The 12,332-nt window shown below is 26.3% G+C and overlaps 1 long non-coding RNA gene across 3 annotated transcripts in view; it reads right to left on the reverse strand.

The window, feature by feature from the left end:
• Nucleotides 1-10,784, reverse strand: part of LOC118447793 (uncharacterized) — a 33,727-nt gene extending 22,943 nt beyond the window's left edge. The window contains exon 1 of one of the 3 annotated variants that reach the window (XR_004839969.2): nt 10,741-10,784. This is a non-coding gene — a long non-coding RNA (uncharacterized LOC118447793). Of the gene's footprint in view, nt 1-2,405; nt 2,557-3,341; nt 3,455-10,740 lie in introns of those variants that run through there. The other 2 variants (XR_004839968.2, XR_014982000.1) reach the window with 2 other exon arrangements.
• Nucleotides 10,785-12,332: the final 1,548 nt, after the last annotated feature.

Below are 12,332 nucleotides of genomic sequence, written 5' to 3' on the forward strand. Positions count from 1 at the left end.
AAGAAAAGAAAAAAAAAAAAAGAAAAAAGAAAATATCATCCCAAGAAAATTTTATATTGATCATAACAATCTAAAAAATATTTTCTCGAACTTTAAAACGAACTTAAAAGGATTATTAAATTTATATATACATATATATATATATATATATATATATCACTGCGATAAAAAATATATATATTATATATGTTATAATAATAATCCTATAATATTTATATCAATATTAAAATTTATATTAAAGATTATTATAATACTAATATTAATATTATAATAATCCTATAAAATGAGCTACAAGTATAATTAATAATTCAACAACGAACTAACTATATTTTTATCTGTCCTCTCTCTGTCTTTATTTTTTTTATTGGTACCAAAATATATATATATATATATATATATATATATATATATAAATGTAATTATATATACATTTTCGATCAATATTGCCAAATATTGCCGAATGCACTTCGTTTTTAATATATTTATTTACTTAAATATTTTTCTCATGCATGCAATGTTTTTTATCCGAAACAGGAAGGACATCGTTAAATCAACGATCGAATTCTCGTCTAACGGCATATATCAGTCGTTGGCAAGGTTTTAATAACTTTCACTGGGAGGAACCGTCGTCTTATCTTTACGAAGGCCATAGGATGCAATACGTAACGAGGACGCCTTATGGTGAAATTGAAATCGTACAAAGAATGCGCTTAACGTTTACATTCCCTGCCGTAAAAATGTTACAAATACGACAAGTTGGTATACGAGAAAGAGAAGGAAGGATTAAAGGAAGGAAGGAAAGTAAGATTTAAAAATGAGAGAGAAGAAAAATGTATGGAAAAAGAAAAAGAAAAAAAAAGAAAAAAAAAAGAGAAAAAAAAGAAGATGAAAAAATAAATATGTATGTAGTAAACAGGGTGGACCATTAGGTACGTGTTTTCGAATTAAAATCAACTCATAAAGTATAATTTCTCGACGGTCTCTAATATATCCGAGAAACGAAAATAAAAAATATATATATATAAAATATATTTATAAAATATATATATATATATATATATATGTATAAATAAAAGAAATAAAAAGAGATAGAGAGAGAAACAGAAAGAGAAAGAGAAATAAAGAGAGAGAGAGAGAGAGAGAGAGATCTTAACGATACTATTTCCAAGTAAATTATTACGCATTTAAAAATGCTATATCATTTTCTTATCAAAATATAAGAGAGTTTACATATTTTACATAATCTGACATGTATATCTGGATACAATTACAGCTTGTAAAAATATATTAATCAAGAAATTAAATTTGTTTTATACAATAAGGGTATAATTATATAATGCAGTGTGTATATATATATATATATATATATATATATATATATATATGTATGTACATATATACAATATATGTAAGTATATAAAGTATAATTATGAATTGTAAAAATGAGTTAATGAAGAAATAAAATTTTCTTATTAAATATCATATTATTATATAATGTGATATGCATGCATATGAATTGATGATTACGAAAATAACCTAAGTCATATATATATATATATATATATATATAATGGATGCACATTACTATAATATCGATCGATGTATACATAACAATGATCGATCAAAATTTTCTTTTTATTTAAGATTACATTCATAATTATAAATATACATATCGCATGTATAATAAATAATACATAAAATATGTCGACAGATAATATCGGCGAAGGATTCAATTTGTAAAAAAAAAAAAGAAAAAGAAAAAAAGAGAAAGAGAGAGAGAGAGAGAGAAAAAGGAAAATAAAAAGTAAAAAAATAACAATGTTATGTGGTTACACAATTATAGCGAAACTGTGCATTTCAAAGGAAAAAAAAAAAGAAAAAAAAAAGAAAAATAAGAAAAAAGAAAATAAAGAAATATTAGTAGCAGAACAATAATTATTTACACGTATATTACAGTAGATCCTATATAATTAAGAGTTATAACACATAACTTTAATTTTCGACTGTTATAGATATTCAAACTTATACGTCTCGTTTTATACGACCCCCCGACATATTTCAGATCAAGTCGAACAAAAAGAAAAAGTTAAAATATATATTTTTTTCCTTGTCCTTGTTATTTTTGTTGTTGTTATTGTCGTTCTCGTTGTCGTTGTCGTCGTTTTCATTCATTCGAGCCGACAATTTTCAGCAATTTTCTTTATCACCTTGGAAAATCTCAAGTGTCGGTCTCTTTTGAAAGCGGTCTCTTTATGAACGTTACCTCCCATTTTTCTCGCTCTCCTTTTCTCACCGCGAGGCCTTTCGCTCTGTTTTACAAGCTCGTTGCGTTATATTCTACATGTGTATGTGTATATAAACGTAATGAAAGGCGCCATCGCCGTTATAGCAGTTAACACTATTACCGAGTAATAACAGGTCGCTATGAGAGTGATCGTTACCGCGAATTTTTCATTCTCAGTCTCTCAGTCTCTCAGTCTCTCAGTCTCTCGGTCTCAGAAATTTTTCTCTCTATCTCTCTTTCTCTCTCTCTCTCTCTCTCTCTTTCTCTCTCTCTTTATCTATCTATCTATCTAGTTTCTGAAATAAAAAAAAAGTTAATCTGAAAGATAATCTTATCTATTCCATAGGTTAAGTTTTAAGTTAAATATTGTACTGATAATGATTTATAACGATTTCGATAGTAACCAGATTGAAAAAGAGATCTGACTTAGTGAAAGGTTAAATTAAAAAAATTGTCAATTGACAATTTAAAATAATAGATTATATTTAAAAGAAAAAGAAAAAATGATTTTCATATATCTTATGAACAGTATATATATATATAAAAATAATTCTATATTTTGTTATATTATTTCATATATTATATAAAATATATATATATATATATACATGTATGTATATATTTTTTATATTGTATATACATAATTATATCTTTATTACTTTCTCGTATTTATATTATTTTATATAATAATAATAATAATAATAATAATAATAATAATAATAATAATAATAATAATATAAAATAATATAAGTAGAAAAAGGGAAGAAAAAGAAAAAAAAACAAAAAAAATATATATATATATAATAATCGCAGAAAAATAAATTGAATGTGTAAAAACGTGTAGAAAATCTTTTTGGAATTATTTTTTCTTTTTTCCATTTTCCAAATAACGAATTATTTTCACGTGAAACGATTTATTAAACGATCGTGATATCATAGACGATCGATAACGTTGCTTCCTATCGTTCCGAGAATCGATAGGATAAGAATCTCGATCGTTCAGATCTTCTTCGGATCTTACGTCCTTCGTGGATCTTCCTATAGCCATCGGACTCACTAGATTTATTACGTGGCTACGTAGATTAAAGATCACGATCTTAAGCGTGCGTAGGGGGCAAATCCAAGGAGTAAAGGAGACTCTTCGAGGTGTCTCCTTCAAGATCTTGATCTACGCTCAGCATCAACGTCCGAATAGATTTGTCGAGGATTGGAGGAACGCGACGACGACGATGACGATTTAAAAAAAAAAAAAAAAAAAAAAAAAAAATCAAAGAAAAAAGAAAAAAAAAAGGAAAAATATTTTAAAGCAAAAGAAATTAAAAAAAATAATAGAAACGATCAAAAAATATAATAGAACTTACGTCAATGAACGATCGCGTGATTCGAAAGATTAATGAATTGATAATAAGTGATAAATCAATTTTTCACGATAAATAATAATTATTAGATCGTGAGATAAATCTTCATTATATTAATCTACGAATAAATAATCAAGACAGAGCATAATTTCATTAATAAATTTATAGAAAATAAGTCATAAAGGTTAGAAGGAAAAAAATACATTCGACGACAAAATTCTTACCCTTGATCGCGCGTAATAAAACGAGAGACGAAAGTATTGCGAAAAAAAGGAATTAAGAAAAAATTCGAAATAAAATCATTAAACGCCTAGGGGGGGGGAACAAGATTTTCGAGAAGCGAACGGAATTTCTATAAAAAAAAAAAAAAAAGAAGAAAGAAAGAAAGAAAAAAAACAAATTCGAAATCTCAAATAACAAAGAAAAACGAGAGTCATAAAAAAAAAAAAACAAGTCCAAAAAAGATCATGCAAGATCGTTCGAAAGTTTTCATAAAATTATTGAACAGGCGAACTAATACAAAAATAATAATAATAATAATAATAATAATAATAATAATAATAATAATAATGATAAATAAAAAAATAAATAGAAGAAATAGAAGAGAAGAAAGGGAAAAAAGAGGGAGAAAAAAGAAGAAGAAGAAAACAAAAACGAAAGATTAGAGACGATCGTATTCGTGTGCAAAGGCGTGTTAAGGCCAAGCCAATGCTAAGAACGGAAATTAATAGTCGACTTGTCATAACAGGGAACGATAGGAGGAACTCTGGCAGTAACCAGCAATACCAATACCAATACCAATATAAATACAAATACCAATAGCAACACCAACAGCAACAGCAATAGCAATAGGGGAAAAAAAAAACCGGACTCGTTGCTTACGATCTCAAGACTTGCAGCGGATACGCATCGAAGCCGCGAGCAATTCGCCGTGACGAATTTCCTAACGTCAACTCAACTCCATGAGTTAGACGAGGTCTCCTTCTTCGGCCATGGCGACGCGACGTATGCAAATCGATAATTCGAGCTAACATACAAGTAACATCTTCGATTAGCATTAACTCCTTTTAACTTTATCTTTCTATTTCGATTTCCATAAATAACTAGCTATCTACAAATTATGATGATCCTTTTTCTTTTTTACTTTTTTACTTTTTTCATTTCTTTTTCTTTCTTTCTTTCTTTCTTTTTTTTTTCTTTTTTTTTTTTCTTTATTATCATTATCTCTTATTCTTAAAATATCGAATCATTTATGAGATGTATATAGTTAACGAATTGATTATCTACAAATTGTGAATTGACAAATGATCGAATTACACAGTCCCTTTCTAATATTATACTAAATTTAAACGTTATTATAACGATATAAGTATTGTAATAAAAAAAAATAAAAAAAATAAAAACATATATAGTTAAGTATTTTTAATTATTGTTATTATTATCATATAAGTATTATAGTTAAATGTATATTAATTTAATATTCTTAGTTTTTTCGTATTGTCATCTTTTCTCTTTTCTATTTTTTTTTTTTTTTTATTTTTGTAAATGTATGTAAAGAAATTCGCTAATATATTTCGTATATTAATAAATTAAATTCTTGTTTTTTTTTTTTTATATTATCGTTTGTTCTTTCAAAAAGAAAAAAAAATATATATATATACATATATAAAATTCTAATAATTAATATATCATATATGTATAAAATTAATGATTACATTATAATCATTGTTGTTAAATAATTCTTAAATAAATGTAGTAATAAGATCGTTGAAATATTCGTCAGATTTTAAATTAATAAATAAAAAAAAATAAATAAATAATAAAAGGAAATACTTTTCCGTAATGAAACTAAAATAAAATAATAAACTTAAGATGAAAAACGAAGAGGAAACCGTATTTTCTTTTGACGGAAGTTGCATAGCAGATACATACATACATATATATATACATACATACATACATACATACATACATACATACATACATACATACATACATACATACATACATACATATAAATACATGCTTTTATATCTCGATCGTTGAAAAATAATAAAAGAAAGAAAATGAAAAAGATTAAAATAAAAGGAAAAAAAGGGTGGTTCGAAGATAGATAGATAGATAAATCTAGAGATCTATCGATCTAAATTCTAACTTAAACGCGATCGATAAATGCAAGAGGAAGAGAGAGAGAAAGAGAAAGAGAGAGAGAGAGAGAGAGAGAGAGAGAAAGAGAGCGACTAATCGATAACACGTGCAAAATCGAAAGGTGGAAAGGCTCGCAAAGCCTTTTAACTTGGCGCCTGCCGGTGTTACGTTTTTCCTTACCGATCTGAAACCGATCGTCTGACTAACGGCGGCACGCGTTTCTCGCTCAGAAAGCCGATCGATTACCGTAACGTCGAATTATGTTGTAAGAACGATCGTAAAACGATCGTTTAACCGATCGCACGTTCTATACCGGAAGAAAGAGAGAAAGAAATATAAAAGTCACATACATATATATATATATATATATATATATATTTTTTTTATAAAACATACCGACAATTTTAAAGCATACGGTCAACTGTGAACGAGTTCAAAAAATCCAAATATTTTGCGATCGTATTAATTATAATAATAAAAAAAAAAAAAAGAAAGAAAGAAAGAAAAGAGAGAAAAAGAAAAGAAAAAAAAAGAAGTAATAGGTACGTGTTAATTTACGTGATTATTTATGTACATAATTAACCGGATACTATATAAATGTTAATTCGTACAAACGGGTATTTAATTAAGTGTTATAAATAAATATAAAAATAATTCATTTGATCAGATACATTGTACTTAAAATGTATAAATGTAGAAATTATTAATACGTAAGATGTGTAAGTATTCATTTACATACGTTTGAAATATTATTTTATAATAAAAAAATAATTATTCTTACAAATAAGAGAAATAGATATATCGTAAATATCTATATGTATAATCTATGTGTAATAATAAATATATCTAATTAGACATCAATTTAGAAATAATTGAAAATAATTTTGAAAAAGAAAAAAATTATAGATCTCTCGAAAACTTAATCAATTTTTAATATTATTAACTGTACATAGACACAAACACACACAAAGAAACATATAAACATATATATTAACTCTTAGGGCAATTTTTAAACACTAAATAATAGTGTTAATAAAACGACATAATAAAATAAAATAAAAAAAAAAAAGAAAAAAAAAAAAAGAAATAAAATTAACGAGCATGATATATATATATCTACTTTCATTATGACAAAAAGATTTTATCAATATCCATATAACACTGTTGTACTTTCTAAAATGATCTTTATCTCACTTATTTATCTTCCTTCTCTCTCTCTCTCTCTCTCTCTCTCTCCCTCTTTATTTTTCTCTTCTTTCTTTTTTTTTTTTTTTTTTTTTTTATTATGAAAAGAAGACGTGCTTCTCGATGTCAGTGGAAGAAAAGATCGATCGTGTCCAAGAAGAAGATAATTTGTAAGAGGCGATATATATTCGACGTGTCATTTCGAAGTTGTAATAAAGTACCGAAAGTCGGTCTCTCTCAGCTTATGGTTATCGTATTTCTCTAAGATGGCTGCTGCTTCTTGGTTCTTGCGGTGCCGTGCTACCGTAAGCAAAAGCCTTGCCAGGTTTTACCTCTATTCCACTTTCGCTTATTTGTAAAAATACAATAAGTTATAGATCTAGGAGAGCTGCTGACGAACGTTGAACCGATAGGACGGACAAACGTTTTACACGAGACAGTAGCTGGAATAAGTTTATCTATTATCTTACCACCATGATATCCTTTGATTTATTATTTACATTACTGTAGTCCCCATAAGCAATGAATTATGTTTCTTGATTTCTTACTTTTCCTCTTTTTTTTCTCTTTTTCTTTGTCTTTTTATTTTTTTTTTCTCTCTCTTTTTTCTGTTTTTCTTTTTTCTTTTTTTTTTTTTTTTTTCTTTAGCAATGGAAAAGCGCTTAGAAACATTTGAAGTGATTTTTCTGTGTTACGAATTCTATTCTTCATCTTTTTTTTCTTTTTTTTTTGGAAATTTGCAAAAAAGATTGAAATGATTTACATTCGGTATATGAATAACTAATATCTTGCCACGATTTCTCTTGACTTATTACTATATTAATACAAATGTAATGATTTTCAGTTTCATTGTTTAGAAAAAGTTTTGAAGTTTAAAGTTGATTTTTTGCGAATCAAAGTGTTGCTTCTAATTATTCGTTTTTTTTCTTTTTTTTTTTTTGTTTTTTTTAATAACAAATCCTTTTTTTCTCATGCGTATAAACATGAAAATAATTTTCATGTTAAAGGAAATAAATTCTTCTGCAAAAAAATTTTGCAACGAAAGAAGAAAAAATTTTCCAGTGAAAAAAAGAAACAAAAGAAAGAAAAGAGACTAACAGAGATAACTATTGCACGATTAGAAATCAACTTGAATCGAATTACGTTACTATTTATCTAAAAATTTTCATTAAAAAAAAAAAAAAAGATAATTAACCGAGTCATATTTCTACTTGTATAAAAATTTCATTAGAAAAAAATAGAACAGGAGTAAAATAATCATTGCTTGATTGATGCTTGACGATTCTTTAATCTGAACAAAAAAAATTGAAAAGAAAAAACAACACAAAAAGAACGAGAGAGAGAAAGAGAGAGAAAGAGAGAGAGAGAGAGAGAGAGAGAGAGGCAGGAAAATTGAAAGAGAGAAAGAGAAAGAAAGAGAGAAATCCTTGAAATTATTCGAAAGTCACAAGTCATTATTTCCCCTTGATCGTTCGAGAGCAAATATGGGTAAGATGGGTACACGCGAGGGCCTAAAAATGGCGTGGCAATGACCTCGGAAAGTCCAAAAATAATTCACACAGCCATACGAAAACGATCTCCCTTCTGAGGCGTTTCAACAAGGAAGACTCGAGAACGTGTGAACGGATCGACAGGTGAGACGGTAAATGATCGATCTTCTCGAGATCGACGTGTTCTTGATCCTCCTTTGGAATTTCGATAAGATTCGTCCTCGACAACGAAGGTCGAATCAATATCGATTTTCATGATAAACAAAATAAAATTTATAAACATTACTAACAATAAATACATCGATCTTATACATATATATATATATATATATATATATATATATATATATATATATAATTATATTTATATGTTGATATGTATTCATAAATATATGTTCGTTTCTTGACGTATACAGAGATATATACATATATATATATATATATATATATATATATATATATATATGTATGTATGTTTCTCTCTTTCTGTCTCTCTGTCATTTTCTTTCTTTTTTTTCTTCTCTTCTGTTCGACTCGCAATCGCTGATATTAACGGCCTACCATTTGGCAGCCTCCGTACGAGCGATTGCTTCCTGATGAGGACCAGATTCCTCGCAACTTCAGTACCGGAAATATATGCAAAATGTCGAGTGCAAGAAATTACGAGTTCGATATTTTTCTGATATTTAAACTTACTCTTCTTTATCTCTCTCTTTCTCTCTCTCGCTCTCTCTCTTCCTCTCTGTCGAGTAATCTTATATCTGTGATGATTAATTCATTAATTGTTAATTTCGATATTATCGTAGAATATTGAAAATGTATCTACAATATAAAAATATTTGATAAGTATCTTATATGTATATATTTATAATTAATAATAAACAATAATTAATAATTTATAATTAATAATAGATTTAATTAATGAATTTAGTAAATAATTTGCTCTTTAAAAATATCGATACAATTCCACAAAAAAAAAAAGAAAAAAAAAATTCCTCCTACGAATATCGAAAAAAAAAAAAAGAATAATAATTTTCTCGAAAAATTTCCAATTAATTTAATAAATGATTATTCTTTTTGTTTCTTGGTTTTTTTCTGCTAAAAATATCAAAATTAATTTGACGAACAATTTTCACAATTAAAATTTTCAACGATTACATACCAAGAAATTCGAATTAATTTAATTAAAAAATCCTTTCGTCGATGTAATTTGAATAAAATTGAAAAAATAAAACGATTCAATTAATTTTCATAGTCAACGTGTCAGATTTCAATCGATAATCTTCAAAGTTCCCGTACGATACGCATATTGAAGTGAAACACGAAGAGACGGTTACACGGCACAGTTTCGCGAATAATTTTATACAACGGGTAGGCGCGTTTTCTTTTTGCATCGGTCGCAGTAACGACACGAAGATCGCGAAATTTCGTGTTGGAACGAACGCGTAAGAATCGACGATAAAGTTGACCCAGAAAAAGATGCTCCGGTCTTGGACATCCTTCCAACTTCCCACTCGAAATATAACTTCTCGCATTTTCGATAATATTTTAAATCGTCGTCGTCGTCGAAATTTTACACAAAGTGAAAGCGCAGATCTTTTCGTTAGCCTATTTCTTTTTCTTTTTTTTTTCCTTTTTGTTTTTGTTCATTTGTTTGTTTCTTTTTGTTTTCTATATCAAAAACACTCATGGATACCTATATATATATATATATAAATAATCTAAATATACGTTAGTAATTATTATGAATTAAAACAATCTACGTGACGAAATTAAATTTATTTTAATTCAAATAATTATTATATTATATATATATATATATATATATATATGTATATATATTAAGACAGAGTGGAATAAAAAGATTATATATCAATAATTATTAAAATGGCCTATGTGAAAGATCTGTTTAATTTCAAAAATAAACATATTAATTAATTAAAACGGTGAAACAATAGAATAAATATCAATAATTGTTAAAACGTCGTAAACGAAAAATCTAAAAATAATCGTACATATTTATATATTCCTTAATTTCAATAATTTTTATAAACAAAGTTAGACGTAGTGAAAATAAAATATATACTATATATATATATATATATATATATATATATATATATATATAGGCTAGATATATAATATAATATAAGAAAATATGTATTAAAATTGTAATATAATTATTGTTCTAATTAATTAATATAAAATGAAATAAAATGGGAGAATAAATTTTATGCGTTGTAATTAATATCGATAATTATTAAGTACTACGTACCTTCTGGATCAACGGCTTGTATTAAACTAACTATAAGGATGTTCTTATCCCAATGACACGTACTTGCTTTTACATTGAGGAGAAAGATTGTAAACAGAAATCGGGCGTGTCTTATCTCGTCATCAAAACAATACACAGACCAAAGTCGACTATTGAATAATAACATTGTTTCATTTCGTTAACAAGTCTTGTTCAGGACAGTACTACTACGTCTCATACGTTCTGTAAAATAATTTATCATTTAATATAATTCGTATTATATTAAAGGAATATTATTTTACATATTATACATATTAATTTGTACATAAGTACATATATATTACGCGTATATTAATATATATATATATATATATATAAATATATATTATGCGTTTATTTGTATTATAGATATACACATATACGTATATATTATATCTATAATATGTATTAAAAGTAAATATATAAATTTATATAAAAAGAAAAATAATAACGAATGAAGTATTTATTTAAAAATTTTTATTAAGTTTTAATGCGATATTTATATTCATCGATTTGTATATATGTATGTACGTAAATAGATAATTTAATTTTCTATTCTAATTTTCTAATTTTATAGTTCCAGAATATTAATGTTCAAATATTAATTCTTTTTCTATTTTCTCAGGATTAATCTTCAATCTATCTAACGAATAAATGTATAATTATTTATTTAACAAATATATTATATTTTTAGGATATTTTGATAAATCGCAGACTGATAAACATGATGTAATTTTTTATTGGAATCTTTTAAATCTAATGTATTTCGAGATATTAATGCTTTTTCTTTTTTTCTTGTTTCAGCATTGATCTTACGCATAATCTAATTTATTATTTATCAGATTTAGAATTTTCGCAGATTGTTCTTTATCATTCGTCCATTGATCTTCGATCATCGATCTATCTGATTAAAAGCACAATGAAAAATAAAAGAAAATAAAAACCAGTTCAAAAATTAACCATCTAATGTTTCCAACAGCGACACAACAACGGAAATCTGGTATTAAAGATCGATACTTAAAAGCGAAAACTCGATACTTGATATCCTAGCGTAACGAAATGCATCGATGCTTTTTCGAGAGATGTAGAGGCCTTAAGAAGTTCGATCAACCCGAAGTAGGAAGGAAGAGATGTCTTTACTATAGGTCGTTCACTTATTATATCTCACGTAAGTACGAAAGTAAAATTATCTTTTTCACTCTCTTTACAAACTTGTGTATGTGTGTGTGTGTGTGTGTGTGTGTGTGTGTGTGTGTATGCCTATGTCTGTATCATGATATTGTCTTTTCTAAACTTTCTAATATCTCTGAAAGTTCTCACTTTTGTAAATCGATTGAATATAATAATAATGTACGATATAATAATAACGTACAATGTAATAATAATGTACGATATACTCTTAGACATTTTTTCATTAATTTTTTCTTATTAAAAATGAAAGTAAAAAAAAAAAAAATATATCAATGAAATTGCTCAAATCGATTCGAGCCGGAAATTATTTAATAATAAAAAAATAACGATGACATATAACTTATAAAACTCTATGATAAAAATATCTATTAAAATGTATGTAT

This window comes from Vespa mandarinia, chromosome 3, assembly GCF_050613455.1.
Source record: "Vespa mandarinia isolate Hongniang chromosome 3, ASM5061345v1, whole genome shotgun sequence".
NCBI lineage: Eukaryota > Metazoa > Arthropoda > Insecta > Hymenoptera > Vespidae > Vespa > Vespa mandarinia.